The following is an 18,146-nucleotide window of genomic DNA, read 5'->3' on the forward strand; positions in this document are numbered from 1 at the left end:
TTATGTTGGGTCTTCTCTCCCAGAAATCAGTTAACCAGCATTTATTAAGCACTTTGTTGTTTAGTCATTTCACTTGTGTCAGACTCTTCATGACCTCGTTTGGGGTTTGCCTTTCCTTCTCCAGCTCATTTGGCAGTTGAAGAAACTGAGGCAAGCGGGGTTAAGTGACTTGCCCAGGGTCACACAGCTATTTGGACTGAGGTCAGATTTGAACTCAGGTCCTCCTGACTCCAGGGCCAATACTCTATCCGCTTAGCTGCCCCAATTAAGTGCGTACTATGTGCCGTGCATTGTGCTAACCCCTGGCGATTCAAAGACAAAAAGCAGTCCCTGTCCTCAAGGAACTTTACGTTCTAATAGCAGAGATTATGTGTACATGTGTGGATCTACACAAGATATAGACAAGTCAGATTCAAAGGAGCTCTGGAGGGGACCTCCACTGAGAGGGTGGTGGCCAGGGGAGCCACGACATGTTTGAAGAGGGAGGGGAAGGTCTGGAACAGCCACCGTGGGAGGTGGGACAGGGAACCAGTCAGGAAAGGCATAAAAGGAGGGCCTGGTTGGAGCGAGGCTCCTGTGAGACCGCATAGCAAGTCAGCCAGCCCCGTGGTGTGATTTCTTCTGTCTCGGTCCAGCAGTATGTGAGTTAGAGTGGAGGGGGAGGGGTGATGGCAGTAATTCATCTGAGGCCCAGATGCAGGAAGACAAAGCTAGGGATGGTTCCCAAAGGGTTCAAGATTGGGAAGAGAGGATGACAGAGCCAGGAGACAATCAGTGTTTCTCCATAGACTTGAATGCGGCCTCATATCTATCTGCCTTTCCAGATCTCTTAAGTCTGTCATTCAAACAAAAGGTGACATTTATTCAAAAACGAGGACAGAGTTGCTGCCTTTGGTGGCATATGGGAGAATAGCGAGTCACAGCTGGTTTTCAGACGTCATTTGTGATTTGCTGTTTCCCCACAAGGACCTTTCTCCTTCTCAGATTGTTGTTACTCTTTTAAGGGAACAGTTTGGAGAGCTGACCTGTCCTTGGAGAGTACAGTAGCCACACACAATTGCTGGTTATCAGTTTTTATAGAGTGTGCACCATATTTACTTATTTGCTTCCCCATTTCTTTGCCTGATATATTAAAAAACATAGTGCTTTAAAGCTGGCCAAAAACCCCCACAAAAACCCCAAACAGAAAACTTCCTCACAACTGTCCCATCTGGTAGGTAGTTCAGTTATCCCTATTGACAGATGATAAGACTCTGGGAGAGGCTGTGACTTGCCTATGCCGCTCTAAAATGGGACAGAGGGGGTATTATATACGCATCTAGAACATGGTCAGCCTGCACCTGTGGCCATCTTCGGTGAGCTTTGAAATTCTTATTCCTGTATACTAAAGAATGGTTATCCAGAGTCCCTGACAGCTAATGTAGAACTCAAATCACTTAGTAAATGTGTACTGTGTGCCAGGCATTGTGGTAAGCTCTAACTCCACATTCCTCTCTGCTAAGAGTGAAATACCGATTTAGACTAAGCTGCTTTTCTGAGTGTTTTTTGTGAGAGATTAAGAAATAATTGATGACTGATTGAGAGGTATTTTATATTTAGAATCTTCTTTGAAGTTTCTGATTTGGGACTTAAGCACTTTTAACTCTGGGGGAGTGGAGAAGGACTGGTTACCTAGGGCAGACTGTTGGCATGTCCTCTTGGGGTTAGAACTGCATTGGGGAAGCTTAGGAAGTTTCTAGAAGTGGGGCAGGAGAGGAATTGGTGTGAGAGGCAGCTGGGGAAGGGGTAAAATAACTTCTTTCCCACCTCTACCTCTAAGCATATCCCTTCTACAGAGTTGGAAAATGGTCAGCATTTGTATTGATTTCTCCCTGCCCTGTCCTGTCCCCCAACCAAATATTTTTTAAGTGGCGGGAAATGTGGAAGAAAGAAAAGCACATCGGTTAAATGTAGTAATAACAAGAAGTAGAGATTACCAAATGGGGGGGACCCCTGGGAAATAGAAAATTGTGATTAAAAAAGAAGTCTCTCCGGTAGAAATAAAAATAAATAGTACTACCTAGAAAGTAGAACAAAACTTAAAAGAGACTGTGTTTGTTGGAGGACAAATGGTTATACTTTCTACATGCATTTCTTAGACTACTTTTATTATAAGCAGCCATTAGTATATTGGAAGGCAGTCATAGGAACAGAAACTTCTATCTATCATGTTGACTCTTTGGAATTTCAGTGTCATGCATTCTCGTAGCCTGAGCAGTATTTTTACGTAACATCTTGAGAGCCGCTTATTGAAGTCCAGGATGTTGTCTTACATGTTAACTGTGGACATGAGGCTAAACAGTGAAGGAGCAAAGTGTCCTGATTGATTTGTAAATGCTTTCCAATGTTGCAGTAGAAGCGCTCCCTGAAGTTAGAAGAGGTTGGGGGGAGGGGGGCAGTGCAGGTTGGGTTCTGTTTTGAGACCCTCGGGAGAGGAAGTGAGATGAATTTGGAATGTTCTGTGCCTAGCTCCTCCTATGGGGAGAAAGCTAGGGAAAGCTGGAAAAGAGGAAACGTCCCAAGGGGAAAACCTGCGCTGGGGAAAGGACATGGAAGTAGTGGCTCAAGGGGAGGATTTGGTTTTTGAAAGTTTCCTGAAGAAAAGAAAAAATGGTTAAGTGGTCTAGCTAATTACTCATTAATCCTCAACAAACAAACATTTCAGTGGCTCTCAATTCTGTTTTTATTTTTTATATTTGATGCCTTCAACAAACCCCTAGCCAAACAACCTTAATGATGTGTTTTCCCTCCAAAGCAATTTAATGATATAATAATGATGATGATGATGATGATGATGATGATGATGATAACTAGCATTTGAAAAGTGTGATACTTTTTTTAAATGTATTTTTTTTATCCTTGCAACAACCCGGGGAGGTAGATGTTATTATTAACCCAATTTTACTGATGAGGAAACTGAGGCTGAGGTCAAGTGATTTGCCCAGGGTCCTATAGCTAAAAGGTGTCTGAAGCTGTAGTAGAACTCAGGTCTTCCTGTCTGCTCACTGAATAATTAATAGAAAGGAAGGACAAGTTCTTTAACTTTGTGTAGCACTAACATGTTCTGGCTCCTTAAAAGGGTATAAAACTTTATTAAATGAGGCATTTGGAATGTAGGAATACAATATGTCCTAGCTTTGACCAATTCAAAAGAAAAAAAAAAACAACTGCAAAGATTTCATTCAATACAGTATCAGAAAAATAGAGGAACACAAAGTGTACAACCTGGTGGTTGAATAAAGTCCACATGCTGTTAGGGTAGATCCAGCATCATTTGTGAGCTTGAGGTCTGTTCAGATGTTAGGAATTTGGAAACTAGTCTCTAACAGGAAGCGTTCACTGCTCCGAAGTCAGCTTCCTAGCCAGATCGATGTGAAGGCTGGCTTTAAAATGTGGATATGGAACTCAGATTCAAGAGGTGGAACAACCTTCAGCTGTGTATTATTTGATTTGCTGTCAGTACTTTACCTTTTTTTAAAGTTATTTTGTATTTAGTCAGATTTTACAATTTTCAAAAAATTGGAACATAGTGAGGCAGTGTGGGACAATAGAGACCTGGCTTGGAAGTCAATAGGACCTGAGTGCAAGTTCTGACACATGATGTCAATGTGGGGAACTCTGAGTGTGGAATATTGACTATGCCCATCAGACCCTGTGGACATGCTGGTTAGTTTAGCAGAGCTGCTCATTCTTCCTTCTTTCCTTGCTTTTTCTTTGTTACAAGGGATGAGCCCCTGGGAAAAGGAGGGATATAGTTGGAAATGAAAATAATATAAAAACAAAAGATTAATTTTTTAAAATTTTAAATAAATAGGAGGAAGCAAAGAAAAAATTCAGAATTTTAAAAGATCCTTTGAGTTGCCCTAGGTAATCATTTAAAATCATGAGGCAATCTCTTGCTCCAGAGAATCCCACAAAATCATGCAAGTCAAGGTGTTCAGATCTCTGAGTCCACTTGAAGAACTCCAGTAGAACTGTCCAGACCACCAAGAGCACGTATAGTGCACTCCTTTCCATTGATGAGCATGGTGGAGTTGGCAGAGGTGCAGTGGGGCCGAGTGTACATGGAATCCTTGGCCCCAAAAATGTTCAGGTGCTTGCTTTGTGTGCTTGAAAATAGAGAGAACTGTAGACCTGAAGGGACTGAATGTGCATTCTCTGCTCGTTGAGCTTATCCAGGTGAAGAAGGCTCCCAAAATATGAAGGCATACTTAAAGGGCTCATGGCCAAATCAACCCATACATGAGTTCCCCTTGCCATACTGAAATGGTACTTGCTGAAAAGGAACCAATCGTTCCTAAACTCAAAAGAAAAAAGTCTCTCCGTGCCCCCCCCCCCAAATGGAAGCAACAACTTAGGGCATGGAGTAAATGTGACGCTACCATGCAAATAAAAGTTAAAGGAAGATATTTCAGTAAAAAAAAAAAGAGAGAGAGAGAGAAAAGGAACATATTTCTTTCTGAACATTAATTGGCCCTTATTTTCGTGGGAAGGAATACGGCAGGAGAATTTTGACGATACCCAAAAAGCCTTCTGAAGCTTTCAGAGCTCTTTGGCTTCTGGCTGTCCTTTTCAGATATGGTGCCTGGCTCTGGTAATATGTAGCACATGATGGAGGCACCATCTGGAGGTGGTGAAGTAGCAACCGACAAGTAGCCCTGTGCAAGTTGAGCAGTGCTCTGGGTTCAACAGCCAAAGACGGCTTGCTTTCCTGATTCATTCAGACAATACCACATATAAGTCATCATTATCATTATCTAGTGCTTTATGGTTTACAGCATGCTTTGCTCCCAATCACCCTGTGTGATAGAAAACTGCAAGGATTATCCATCCTCAACCTTATGAGTGAGAAGCCTGAGACCTAGAGAGGTTGCTATTTGCCCATAGTCATGGAGCTGATAAGTATCAGTACCCAGGCCTCTCTCACTGTGACCCCAATCAATGCTCTTTTCATTATACCAGGGGTTCTTAACCTGAACTTTTAATATTTTTATAAATCTGTTTTAATATAATTGATTTCCCTTTGTAACCTTCTCCATTTTATTTTATGCATTTAAAAACACAATTCTGAGGAGAGGCCCTTGGGTTTCACCAGCCTGCCCAAGGGGTCCAAGACACACAAAAAAGGTGAAGAAGGAACCCTTGCTTCCAGCCACATTGCCAGTGAAGTTGAAGAACTATACTCCCAGTCCCATAACCTCATTTCCTGAAAGGTGTGAGTTTGTACTTGAATGGAACGCCCATCTCAAATCATAGATCCATTACTGTATAAAGAAATGTTTCTCTAGTCATACATCACTTAGTTCCCTTGAAAAAGCCACATCTTGAAAAAGAAAAAAAGAAAAACCACATCTTGGATAAAAATCTTTACACATGTGTTTGCATGTAAACTTTATTATTATTGGACAAATCCCAGAACTGTCCTTGCTATTAAAATGTGGTATGTTGATAAATTGCTAAATAATAAAAGTATAGTATAATGATTTTTAAAAATACCTTTTTCTCTTTTAGAAATTTTTGTGGGTACAATACTGGTTCCAACTTCAAAATACTACCTTCTCTTTCTTTCTGAAAAAGGGTGGAGATGCAGTAGGTGTTTGCTTTATGTTTGCCCCCTATTCACTTTCTGCCCTGTTCATCAGAGAAGGTTGAGATGGTGCTGTGTGTTTTTAGGCTTGCCTCCGAGGACAATACCACATGCATGCAGTAAGTAAATGGTGTTTTATAAGAATGATATTCAGCCGCCCCCAGAACATCGGCTGGACTGACCTAAGAGAGGCCTTCCCGTGAATACTGCAGATTCTGGGTAGGTATCTTAAACATGGGCATTTCTGCAGACAGCACAAGTGAAAGGCAAAGAGAATCCTGAAGGTTTATCTTTCCATTCCTCGTGGTAACTCACATGGCAATGGCCCTAGTTACTAGCTCTGAGAGAGGAAAAGAGCATGGGTATCACAAGATAGTATATACAGTATACAATTAAGTGGAATAAATAGTAGAAACAGTTTTTTCCAGAGAGAAGATAGTTTATACACACACACACACACAATACATATTGACACACATATACATATTTATCTGGTATATCAGTATCTGTATTATCTATCTATCTGTCTATCTGTATCAAATTTTCTAGACAAACGTGATCACTGCAGGCAGAAAACAGTCAAAGAAGCTTTGGAGCATCTGGTATTTGAGCTGGCTCTTGACTAGCGGCTAGGAGGAATGGTATTGGCTCAGCCTTCTAGGATTCACATATTTAAGCCCTCCTTTTGCTAGGAGTAAACCCTGAGTATGAGTTAAGGGACTTGTTTCTTTAGAATTGCCATCCCGTAAAACACCATGCAGGTGGCTCAGTGGTGGGCTTAGAGTCAGGAAGACTTCTCTTCCTGAGTTCAAATCTGGCCTCAGACACTAGCTGTGTGACCCTGGGCAAGTCGCTTAACCCTGTTTGCCTCAGTTTCCTCATCTGTCAAATGAGCTGGAGAAGGAAATGGCAAACCACTCCAGTTTCTCTGCCAAGAAAACCCCAAATGGGGTTATGAAAAGTTGGACATCACTGAATGACATCAGTGACGGTAACAAAGACACTATGCAGTTGGAAACCTAGTTAAAATGGAACAGAAAAGTTTCATCACTTCATTCTCTAGATGCATGACCAGATACAAGCAGTAACACAGTCCTGCTCTAACACCTCTATATATTCTGCCTTCAGAAAACAAAAAGTTAAAGGCAAGATCATGAGGTGAAGTCTGTTTGACAGAACAAGAGCATAATCAGAGCCTCCATGGCATTTGGCAAGAAGGTCCCAGGTTTCTTTTCATTATCTGGTAGATGTATTTTTCTTAACACTTGTTAAATCTAAGCATATCCAAGAGGTTTTATAGAAAGTGAGTCGACCTGAGTGTAAGGGGATAGAAGTCAACAGTACCAGCTTGGCTGGTGGCTATTTCTGATCTTGGACCAATCATTCTGTGCCCCAGTTTTCATACCTATAAAGTTGTGAGATACCATGAAAATAGAATAGCATGCAAACCCAACTAGAAAATCAGGAGTATAGCATGGTGCTATGGCCTGGATAGGGCACTGGACCTAACGTCAACCAGTCAATACACATTTATTGGGCACCTACTATGTGCCCGGCATTGTGCTAAACACTGGGGATACAAAGAAGGGCAAAAGACAGTCCCTGCTCTCAAGGAGCTCACAGTCTAATGGGGGGGGGGGACACACAACATGCAGAGAACTATTTACAAAAAGCTATGTACAGGACAGATTGGAAATATGTATGCACATATGTGTGTATATGTGTATGTTTATATGTATGTGTGTATGTATATCTATATAGATATAGATATATATCTCAACAAGGGAAAGGCGCTAGCTTTAAGGGGGATCAGGAAAGGCTTGTTGTAGAAGACGGATTTTATCTGATACTTGAAGAAAACCAGGGAAGCCCTGAGGTAGCGATATGGAGGGAGAGTATTCCAAGGATGGGTACCGCAAGTGAAAATGCCTAGAGATGGAGTCTCTTGTTCGAGAAATAGCAATAGTGTCAGTGGATCGTAGAGTATATGAGGGGAGTAAGGAGTAGGAAGACTGGAAAGGTAGGAGGGTGCCAGGTTGCAAAGGGCTTTGAATGTTAAATGTAATTTCATATTTGATCCTGAAAGTGATAGGGAGCCTTGGGAGTTTATTAAGTGGGGGATGACATAGTGAGATCTGTGCTTTAGGAAGATTAATTTGACAGCTGAGTGGAGGATAGACTTCGGTGAGGAGGACTTAGACAGGGAGACCAAGCAGACCAGGGTCCTCATCCTACACCTCCTAGCTTCATAACCATGGGCAAACTGCTTAACCTCTCTGTGCCTCAGTCTCCTGATCTGTAAAATGAGGGGGTTGTATTTGATGGCTTCGAACATCCTGTCTAACTTTACATCCATGATCAGAGGCTCTAATGAGCCTATGAAAAGTAAAAAAGCATTGTGAAAATACTTATTGTTACTGTGTATACTGGTCATTATTCCCAGAATAAGGTGAGCTTTTCCTTAGGTGCAGGCTGTGAGGGAATTTGGGACACTGAATGGTGATTACCTCTTTGAGATTACAATGAAAAATGGGAAGAAGAAAATTCTGGTAAGGTGGCTTCTGTGAAGGCAACTGTCTAATCTGTGGGATCGTGGGGATCGGGATGTTTTGTTTTAAATTCTGCCCTCCTTCAGGCAGCTTTTCCTAATGTCCCTTTTAAAAGGCATGCAGCTGCCTGTAGGTGCCAGGTGGGAACAGCTAGACATTGAGACTGGAGCTACAGACTGCACTTTATATAGGAGAATGAAGGTCTCTGCTGTGCTGTCACTGATGAACTCAGGCTCCTCTCCCCTAAGAGAAAGGTGGAAGCTGGCTGGGCTTCCTGACCTGTTCAGTCCACTACCTAATATGGCAGAGAAAGAGAGCCTGCACACCTAGTTTCCTGCCTAACCTGTGTACTTGAAGTTAAACAAATGTGTATTAAGCACTTCTTGGCCATTACTCTTAAAACCTTTTCAGGAACTTTATGGTAAAACCTTCTTATAGCTTAATTATTAATAACAAAAGTATTTTGCAAATACTTCTATCTCCAGGCATACAATGGCCACTCAATGCAAAATTTAGGAAATAAAATGGTCTTTCCATTGAGAATCCTTGAGATTGCAGCGATCCTAAAACACTTTCCAAGCCCACTCCTCATCCCTGTGGATCACCACAGGCTTTTTCTAACCCCTCCCCTAGGGTTCCTCTAAGCCTCATCCCATGTTGGCGCCATCTGGGAGAGCTGGAGAAGCCAATAGTGACAAGATCATGTAGTGACTGATTTTTAACCTGCTTTGGGGTCAAGTTCACTGAGATTTAGAAGCCAGCCAGATGTTCCTCATGCTTACTGTTTTTGCAGGCTGCAGAGACCCCCAAACTCTGTGCTATGTGGATTGAAACTTTATGGAAATCCATGCAGCTCATCGGGCCATACCTCAGCCAGGCTGCCTACAGAATATAAAGTAATGTGATGTCATAACATTTCAATTGGAAGAGCAGGAGTGTGGCGTGGCGGACAGGGCACAAGACTTGAAGGACAGAAACCATCAGGCTTTCTATCATCAGGCCTCTCCATTTGCTGCACCAAGCATTCCAACAAGTGGCCTTGGAGGAAGATTGGCTAAGGAGCATCATTAACTCAAGGTTGCCAAGACCTAGCCTGAGAGTCTGGAATCTGTGCTTGCACCACCATGGTAACCACTCTAAGGAGCAGGATATCTGGTATGGGAGGGTCTTTGGATGGAGCTCCAGGCTAGATGTGTGAACCCAGTGCTCCCTTCTCTGGACTTGTGTTTAGCTTATCCTCCTGTTAGTGCTCTGGACAGGTTCCAAAATGGTGATTAATGCTCCAGAGTTATTTAAACAGGTCCCTTGTAAACCTGAAAGAGTTTGAAGTCCTTGTCACAGGTTTGACTTCCCCTCTTTCTCATCCAGAACCTTTCGGTTTTGTCACTTCCCCACCCCCTTGAAGGAGCAGTCTTTGTTTCTGGGGCTTAAGATCTGGAAGACTCGAACAATCACAAGTTTTCTTTGAGCTTCTCAGGGAACACTCCCCCTCCTCCCACCATCCCCAGGTTGTTTCTCAGGTGAAGTAATTATCATGAGCTTGGCACATAGGAATGTAGGCATCTATACATTATCCGGCCCTTACCTCAGTCAGTGGCTGGCACATCCTAAGTGTTGAATAAATGCTTTTTTCATCCCCCCCCCAAAAAAAGTGCAACCAGAGTAGAGACTGAGCTTATCACTGTGCATGAAAGTAAAGAAGGCTCTCCCAGGGTAGATTTTCATTTCAGACAGAATGAAAGCTGCTATAACCTGCCATATGTGAGTGGTGACAGGCAAATGTGTGGGTTTATAACAAGGCACACCTGGACAGCCCCTCTGATGCTTTTTTACTTCATTTTCTGATTCAGCAATCATTTTATTTGCTTTTATAGACTCTATTGCAGCCCCCACAAGGCCTGTCCTAAAATTTTTCCTTTTTTTTTTTTTTAGGCAGTTGGGGTTAAGTGACTTGCCCAGGGTCACACAACTAGTAAGAAATTTTTCCATTCTTAAGCTCCCAATCTCCATCTCCCAACCTTCCAGGCAGAAGATGAAGTCAACTCCTACTTTAATGAGGAGACCCTCAGACCCAGATTGCCTCTACTTACATCCTTTCTACCTCAAAAATTTTTTTGTATCTTTATCCACCCCTTTGTTTATTCCTCTTATCTCTGGGGAAGACAGGTTCTGATGCCTTTTCTAAACTAATCCTTCCTACTTGGGGTTCTTGGGCCCCTCTCTTCCTGCTTATTCTTCAGTTCCCTTGACTTTGTAGGCATAGTCTATAGACTCTGCTAACCTGCAGGAGGTTCACTGGGAAGGGGCACTGTTTTTGGTAGGAGTGACTTTCCAAGGCCATCTGGAGAAGCTTTACCTGGGACTGCACTGGGTCAGGAAGAACTGAGTAAAAGCCAGTCATCTGCCAAGGAGAGCTTTCCCTCTCCAGCCAAGACCTTGAATAGCTCAGTCCCAGAAGAGACGTTGGGAATCGGACCCTACCATGCTGTGCCAAATAAGCTGTCCTTCAGGTATTCCCCGGCTTAAGTATCTGTGACAAGAGGCCGTGGAAGGGAATACTCAACTCCCAGCCCTCTCCAACAAATCCTGAATATGAGTAATTTTTTATTTTAAATTTCTAGCAGTGAATCATCAGGCTTAGAGCAGCAGAGGATTTGGGGTGGGGGTACAAATGTGCTCCTCCGATGAGTCTTTCTGGCGACTTGTGGAGAGAAAAGCCTGGGCATCTTGGTGTGATGTCAGGACCTAATTAAATGTAGTATTGAATACTTAGCTTTAGACTTGTGCCCTGTAATCCCCAATGGCATTTAGGTGGCATTAGCCTCAAACTCTCACCTAGTGAAGGGCTTCCAATATACTTCTTTTCTGTTGAAAAATAAAGGAGAATATGGTTTAAAAAAAAATGAAGAATCCATTGGTTCTGAGATTCCCAAACTAGAGGACTGGGGAGACACAAAAGCAAAGTCATAGAATTTGGGAGTTGGAAGGGAGCTCAATGGTTATCTAGTCCAATCAGTATGCAAAAGGAATTCTCACTTTAACATATGGGTAAGTGGTCACCCAGCCTCTGTTTGAAGACTTCCAAGGAGGGGCATCCCACCACCTCCCAAGGCAATCCTTATGGAAACCTCTAATTGTTAGGAAGTTCTTCCTGGCATGAGAGGCATTTTGTGTCATCAATACATTTGATGGGTATACCATCTAGTTCTTTACTCAAGTAACTAGTAAAAATGTCAAATAACCCAGGACCAAGCATAAATGGCTGGAGTGCTCCATGAGAGTCTTCCTGCCATGCTGACATTGAAAAATTATCTGAATCCCACCATCCAACAAGTTTTGAATCCATCTGATTGTATTCTCATCTAACCTTTCTCTCCCCAGCTTCTCTATAAGAACTTTGCTGAAGTCCAGGTAAATTACATCCACAGCATTTCCTTCATCTACTAGTCGAGGAATCCCATCAGAAAAGGAACTTGGGTCAGTCTGGTATGACCTGTTGTTGAAGAAGGCGTGCTAGTTCCTTGTAATCATTTCTCTCTAGAAGCTCACCAACCATTTTTTAATGGCTTGTTGTAGAATTTTCTCAGGAATTTTAAGTCAAGCTCACTGGCCTATAGTTTACAGTCCGTTCTCTTCCCTTTTTTGAAAATCAAGACATTTGCCTTTCTCTAGTCTTGTGGTCTCTTGGTTTCCATAATTTTTCAAATGTTACTAACCGTCACGTCTGCCAGTTCTTCTAGGACTCAAGAATGTAACTCGTTGAGGCCAGATGACTTGAATTCATCCAGAGAAGCTAGCTACCTATACTAATTCCTTATTTATCTTGGGTATCAACTTGCTATTATTCATCTTTATTCCATCATCTCCAGGTCAAAGTTCATTCTCCTTAGCAGAGAAATGAAATTAAAATTTTATTTAAAATTTGCTTAAAATTTTATTTAAAATTTATTTAAAAGTGAAATAAAAATTCAACAGTTCTGTTTTCTCTCTTTTGTCAGCTATCATCATCCCACCCATATCCTCCAAGCAAAGGTCCTATCCCTTCTTTGATGCTCCTTTTTCTCCAAAGATTACTAAATAAATTAACAAGCCAACACCTTTTTTGTTGTTCTTAGCTTTCCTCACTGGGCTCAGCTCATCCTGAATTTTAGCATTCCTGACACTGCTTATGGAGTACCATGACAAGCTCTTGTTATTATCTTCTATTACCTGGACTTACTTCATCTTCTGTACATTTCTTTTAAAGTCTGGTTTGATTGTTGACATAGGTCTCTTTGGTAAAATCCCATATTTTCCCCTCACTGGAATCATTCCCTTTTATGTCTTCAGAATCTCATAAGCATCTCCCTTCACTCTTGGGCTGACTTGCATTTTAGTTCATTCCATTCTATCTATCTTTCCTCTGAACTCACTGAAAAATGCTTTCCCCAAACCTAAGGTGCATGTCAAACTCTGCTCCATTTTCCACCTTTATTTCAAACTGTGGAAGTAAATGTTCACCTTCCTTCAAAGCACTCGCCATTTCTATCCCAGCAACAAGTTCCTCCCTATTAATGAAAAAAAGGTTCAGAATAGAATTTTCCCTCGTTGGTTCCTCCACCTTTGAAGGATGAAAATATCACAGAGCCAAGTCAAGGAGTCATTAGCTACTTTGCTTTGGGCAGAAAGAAAATTCTAGTAGATGTCTAGAGAACTGAAATCACTCATCATCCCTAAGCCTCTGTGTCAGATTTGTGCCAAGTTACAGTTTCCCAAACTCCTCATCTATTTCCTCTTTCTGTCTAGGTGGTGTGTAATATACTCCAGTGACAAAAATCACTTCTGTTTTTCCCTTTCTTGACCTTTGCCCACATACATGTCATGCTTCCATAGTGAGGCTCTTGCAAGTTTTCATCAAGGATATTTTCCTAAGATACAGTACACCCACCCATCCATTTCACCTACCTTATTTCATTTTATTCAAACATTTTAATCCTCATCCAGAGCCATGATCCAATCACGAGTTTCATGCCGTCAACTCTCCATGATGCCTATGAAATCAAATTTGCCTCCTTGCATTAGGAACTCCAGATCTTCCTGTTTGTAGTCTAAATTTTGGGCATTTGTGTATAGACATTTGAGGACTAGAGTTTTACTAACGGCTTCTTTTTGTATTTTGTCTCCTACAAACCTGTGGGCATCTCCGTTGCTATTCTTCCTTTTTTATAGCTACTCTCAATGGCATCGAACTTGGAGGATACACATAAGTGGTCTTCTTATCTTTTAACTTTAAAGTCCTTTTGATTAGATTTGCAAAATACCCAGCAAATAACTTTAACCCATCATTGTTAGGTGTTCCATCTCCGGCCAGGAAATCTGCCGTCTCTTTATTTTGAAAAAATTCAAATCTCATTTTCAGATACCAGTTTCTTAGCTAGTTGTTCACTTACCAGCTTAATTTTTTCTCCTCTATATTTCTTACTTCAATGGATGACAGTGCCTGGCACACAATAATATTTAAATGCTTTTTGATTGATGGACCATGAGAAAAAAACGCAACCTGTGCTCCTTTGTTCTTCAGTTTCTTGCCCAAGACTTCATAAGCACTGGCAATGCTGCTTAGGTTTCCGCTGCCAGTAACATTTGTTTTCCACAGACCCAAGAGTCACAAAAAGTGCACAGTTTTCATGTGTTCTGATAAGTCTTGGGAGCCTTATCAGTAATGTCTTGGATAGGCAACCTGGGAAGACAGTAGACTTCTCTGTTGTTGTCATCAGGCTGACCACTAGCTGCTTCAGTAGCCAGAGCAGAGAAACAACCATCACCACTATTCTTCTCTCCCCCTGACCCTTATTGGATGACCTTTCACCTGTTAATTTCAAGGTTCTACTATACCCTTCTCTGGAGGACTTCTTCCTCAAACATCCAGCTCCCTCCCTTTTAGGAAGAGCCTCAGATACAGTCTTTAAGCTCTAATTGTTCAGGCGGCCTTTTTCTTCCTTTTCTCCTCTGTTTAACATTCTTCTGCTCTTCCAACATCCTGACAAGGGTCTTTCCATCGCCCCTTCTGCATCTTGGCTCCCTCTTTTCTCCACTGAAAAAAATTCCATGTTCTTTAGGAACACTTCATTCTTCCCAATAACCTGGAGAGGAGTGTTTTTGCACGTCTTCACCTTCTCCAGGAAGGAGATCACCTTCACTTGGAGCACAAGTAAGCCACTCGGCTAGAGCAGCAGTACTAACGTGGCATGTTCAGTGTGTCAAGATGTTAGGAGACACCCTGTTTTCCAGAGCTAAGCAGGCTGTGCCACTGAGTTTGGCATAACAGCGATCCTTTGTGCTCACTGTCTGGATAATCTCACCCTCTGGCAAAATCCCACATAATTATCATATTGCTTTGACCAACACCAGGACGAGTTTGGACAAATTCTGGTCATGAAGCCCTGCTGTGAATCAAACTTGTCTCACTGCTGCTGTTCCCCCTCACTGTCAGGGCTACAGCTCACTGTGCCACCATTGGTGTAAGCATTGGGATATCCCCACCCTGCCTCGGGTCTCCCAACTTGGGGCAGGGGCCTGGCACATGTGTCTACATCACCCCTTGCTTGTAAGCTGTTTCTCTCACTTTGAAATCAAACTTGTGTTCGATTCCTGACTCTCCTGTCCCTAGCCTGCTCTGTTGAGCTCCAGCGGTCCACAGGTTAGAGCAGGGATGGGGAGCCTGCGGCCTCGAGGCCACATGTGGCCCTCTAGGTCCTCAAGTGGGGCCCTTTGACTGAATCCAAACTTCACAGAACTTCATAAAAGACTGCACTTGAGGACCTAGAGGGCCACATGTGGCCTCGAGGCTGAAAGTAACTCACCCCTGGGTTAGAGGCTGGTTTGGTCCAGTTAAGGAATGCATGTCTCTGCCCCATTTTCTCTGTTCCCTGTTTCCTCTGATGGTTGAAATCATCAGCCTTGGTTTATGGCTTTTTTTTTTCTTTTTAACTACTTATGGGTAGGTTACACCTCAAAACATGGGTTAAAACTTTTACAGCCAATTATCACCTCAGTTACTTGACTGCCCCATTTCTTCTTAGTATCAACAACCGCCTACATACAAATTCATTCTCCCTCTGCTGTTGTTCAGTCCTTTTCAGCACTTAGCACAACATCTCACACGTTGTTGTTCCATGGTTTCAGTCGTGTCTGACTCTTCATGACCCTATTTGGGATTTCCTTGGCAGACATGCTGGAGTGGTTTGCCATTTCCTTCTCCAGCTCATTTTACAGAGGAGGAAACTGAGGCAAACAGAGTTAAGTGACTTGCCCAGGGTCACACGGCTAGTATGTGTCTGAGGCCACATTTGTACTCGGGAAGATGAGTCTTCCTGACTTCAGGCTCATCACTTTATCCACCAAGCCACCTAGCTGCCTCTTTGTTTCCCTGTCAAGATAGATTCCAAATAGTGCAATTATAGCATCTACCCAGAATAGCCAGGGTGGCACTGATGTGTGGGATATCCCCTTTCCTCCTTTCCAGCCCTTCTGTCTTTGCAAGCTGGGGAGGCAGCAGGTAGGGCCATGAGTTCCTCAGGCTTGGAAACCTGGGTTCAGATCCTGTCTCCTACACTCACTGTCTATGTGACTTGGTCACTTAATTACTCTGAGCCTCAGTTTTCTTATCTTAAACTTGGGGATAATACATGAATTCTCCATCTTAGAGAGCTGCAAAGATCAAATGAGATAATGAATGTAAAACTCTTTGTAAATGCTACCACATTTTTCTCCAGTACTTAGGACAGTGTCTTGCACGTGGTAGGTACTTCACGAAAGTTTGTTGGCTTGGAGAGGGTATGGGCTCATGACTGCTCTCATGCTAGTCAAAAGGAAAGATAACTTCTGCTCTATCAGATGCAGCCTTTGCTAGTTATGATGTCCCAAGATCCTAGAGGAGCAACAGGCCAGCTGAAAATAATCTGGGCTAGTATATGTATACTTGGGGTTCCAGGATTGGAGTAGTGAGAGGGTTAGAGGTTACGTGGGTGTGCAAAGCAAGGAGAGGGTTCTCAGTCAAAAAATATTCCTTGAGCATCTGTAGGTTGTCTTAGAGTATATATCGAGCAATAGGAGGACATGTTACAAAGTAGACAGAGCCTCTGTCCTCAAGATATAATCCAAGGGGGGTAGTTTTCTCCTACTCTGGACTGTTCTACTAGAGACTAAAAGTATAAAAGATGCCTCTCTCTAGCCCTTGGAATCCTACCTGCCAGAACAGAGATTCAGAAGCTTCTAGGAGCCCTACTGTTTCTTGCCTTATGTCTGATTCTCTCTGATCATGGTATTGAGTTTGTTTTTCCAGATGGAAGACACTAGTCCAATCCCCTGCCGGTCGGCATTAATGAAGAGCCTCCCCAAAGAGGGGACTGGCCAACCTCAGCATCACCTGATTCTCCAGGCTGGAAAGACCTCTGACTCAAATTCTGCACAACTCCCCTGCTCCCTCCGTTCCTGGAAGCTAGTCAGGGAAAGGTTTTGCCCATTGTAGTGATAATTCTATCTTAAGTTTATGAGCTAATTTCCTTTCCTTGCCTCCTTTCTGGACTTCTGAGAATTGTGGCCGTTATTTCATCCCATTAAAGAGAGAACCCCTATTTTCATAGCAATGGCTTCATCTCAAGGGACCTGATCTGCTTGCTAGGAACTCCCAATGCCAAGAAAGTGGGGGGACAGTTTTCTCAGTCTACCTGGGCTGGTTCTCCCACAGGACCTCACCCTGAAGCAGAGAGATCTGCCCATGTAAGAGGCAAGGCCCAATGAATCTGCACCAAATCTTCAGCCAGAACCCTAGACCTACTTCTAGAAATGCTGGCAAATAGCAGTAAGAGATAGAAATTAAAGGCATAGGCCAAGAGAGAACTACAACTATCCTGATTGGTCGATGACTTGATGGTTTACTTAGAAATGAGCAAAGAAGCTAAGTGAGCTAACAGCTTCCTCCACCCATTGAGAAGGCAAGAAACACAATACCCATTACACATAGGAAGTCATGCAAAACATTCCAAAATTAGCCACATTGCAGGTAACAAGACAAGAAAAATAAACAAGGAAAAAATATGCTTCAATCTGCACTTGTTGGTGCATACCATTTTCCATCATGAATCCTTTAGAATTGTGAATCATTGTATGGATCAAAGTAGCTAAGTCTTTCACAGTTGATCATCCTTATACTATTGCTATTACTGTGTACAATATTCTCTTGGTTCTGCTCCTTTCGCTTTGCATCAGTTCATACAAGTCATCCTAGGTTTTTTCTGAAACCAATCCCTGGTCATTTCTTATGGCATAATGATATTCTATCACAATCATATACCACAACTCATTCATTCATTCATTTTCCAGTTGATGGACATCCCCTCAGTTTCCAGCTCTTTGCTGCCACAAAAAAAGCTGGTATAAAGATTTTTGTACAGATATGGTCTAGGAGTTCTTAGCCTTTTTTTATGGACCCCTTTGGTAGTTTGGTGAAACCTATAGATTCCCTTCTCAGAATAAATGCTTTTCAATGCATAAAGGAAATCAATTATAATACAGCTATCAAAGCAGACAAAGTTCGCAAACCTCAGATTAAGAACCCCTCATCAGGGCAGCTAAGTGGCACAGTGGATAGAGCACCAGGTCAGAAGGACCTGAGTTCAAATCTGGCCTCAGATACTTGACACTTACTAGCTGTGTGACCCTGGACAAGTCACTTAACCCCATTGCCTAGCCAAAAAAAAAAAAAGAAACCCTCATCTAGTTTGACTCCCTTCTATTACAAATTACTGGGTCACAGAGAAGTTAAATGATTTGCCCAAGGTCACGCAGCTACTAAGTGCAGGGGCAGCATTTGAATCCAGACCCAATTCTCTTTCCATTGTACCATGTGCAGGGCAGGACAGGTAGGTATCTTTCATTGTGTATTTCCCCACAGTGCCTTACCTATTACAGTAGGCACTGATGAAGCAATC

General features: G+C 42.5%; 1 pseudogene across 1 annotated transcript; it reads left to right on the forward strand.

The window, feature by feature from the left end:
- Positions 1 to 75: 75 nt before the first annotated feature.
- LOC144457492 (uncharacterized) lies at positions 76 to 11,048 on the forward strand (annotated as a pseudogene). Its single transcript, XR_013486829.1, has 6 exons — positions 76 to 2,657; positions 5,551 to 5,628; positions 5,713 to 5,745; positions 8,092 to 8,175; positions 8,969 to 9,060; positions 10,491 to 11,048. The product of XR_013486829.1 is annotated as an uncharacterized LOC144457492 (transcript).
- The last annotated feature ends 7,098 nt before the right edge of the window (positions 11,049 to 18,146 follow it).

The sequence above is a fragment of the Phascolarctos cinereus genome, unplaced genomic scaffold (assembly GCF_003287225.1).
Source record: "Phascolarctos cinereus isolate Bilbo 61053 unplaced genomic scaffold, phaCin_HiC Scaffold_5;HRSCAF=322, whole genome shotgun sequence".
In the NCBI taxonomy this organism is placed as follows: Eukaryota; Metazoa; Chordata; class Mammalia; order Diprotodontia; family Phascolarctidae; genus Phascolarctos; species Phascolarctos cinereus.